Raw genomic sequence first — 1442 nt, 5'->3', positions numbered from 1 at the left:
GCGCTTTGTACGCTCACTTTGTACGCTGTACACAGCACTACACACCCAGTGCAGCAGCTGCAGGCACAACAGCCCCTTCTGCAGGGTTCGGCTGTAACAGAGGCGTGCTTGTCAGCCAGAGCAGTCCCTCAGCCTGGAGAGAAAAATCTCTGCCCAATCTTCACATTCCCAGAATAACACGTACTAAGGCTTTCTCTCTAGCAGTTGGAAGAAAACCAGCATTGTAAGATAAGAGTGTTTCTGTTTTCAATGCCAAAGGTATTTAGGCTTATTGGATTATGCAGAAGTATGCCAATTATCCCTGAGTCTAACAGTAAATAAAAACAAGAGGTACAGTTCTCCCACACATGCAAGTAGCTTCATGGATTTCCCTGCAACTACTCAATAGAAGGAAGGGAACAGCCCTACCTTTGTCCCAGGGAGAAAGCATGACTTAGGTAGCTTCCAAGTTTTGATACTTCAGTGCCAGTAAGTTAAGGTTTTTATTGCCACGTTCAGTCAGCGAGTGACATCGTGACTCTGAAGTCAACAGGATACTTCACGCTTTGTCAAGGGGCTGAATTCTTGCTGTTCTTGACTTCCTTTTCATCTCCCTCTCCCCTTGTAAATGGCGGATTTTATTTTGAGTTGTTTTTAACACAATGGCACAGATGAAAGCATCTATCTCAAAAGAAATTTCAAGGGCCAACCAAGAGAAGTCCTTTAAAATGTCTAACAAGGAAAAAAATTTAATTGCTTACCTATGGAAGCAATTTAACTTAGCTGTAGCAAATTGCATGCTAATTAATGGGCAGGACAAGGATGCGTTAGCTGGCAGTACTGGTGACATGGCTGACTGCCTTTCCTGAGACTGGTTTTACTAAACATTAATGCGCATGGACCTCAGGGATTCTGCAGTTTCTTGGATTAACACCAAACATGATATTTTCTATTTTATAGTTTTTAATTCTCTCCAGGTATGTTTAGAATTTGTTAACCTAAGTGAAATAAGTCCTATTAATTTCGAATATGAAGTTTGATTCACAAAGATAATATGAGACCGGTTCACAGATGTACCACGTAACTAAATCAGCCTTGCTTCATTTATCCTGTAAAGTATTACAGTCAAAGGAAAAACAACTTCTTTTTAAACTGAAAAAAAGTACTTTTTTTTTTTTTTTTTTCCATATTGGGCACCTCAGGAACAGATTAGAATCCAACAAGATAAAACAGTCGAACTAAAAATACTCTTTGGAGGGTTGTCCCTAATCAAAGTAAAGGTTTTATTTCAGGACTGTGCATTCTCAATAAAATTAAAAAATATGGTTTAGTTCCACATACATATTTATAAAATTCAAATTACTTTTAATATAAGTTTGATGTGGACACATAGTTTAATACTGACTGAGGAAAAAAATGATAATCACTCCAGACTTAGGAGCTATGTTAGCTGTTCCGGTGCC

This window comes from Egretta garzetta, unplaced genomic scaffold (genome assembly GCF_000687185.1).
Source record: "Egretta garzetta isolate BGI_Z169 unplaced genomic scaffold, ASM68718v1 scaffold187, whole genome shotgun sequence".
In the NCBI taxonomy this organism is placed as follows: Eukaryota; Metazoa; Chordata; class Aves; order Pelecaniformes; family Ardeidae; genus Egretta; species Egretta garzetta.
The sequence above is the reverse complement of the archived record's forward strand: the minus strand, read 5'-3'. Positions refer to the sequence as shown.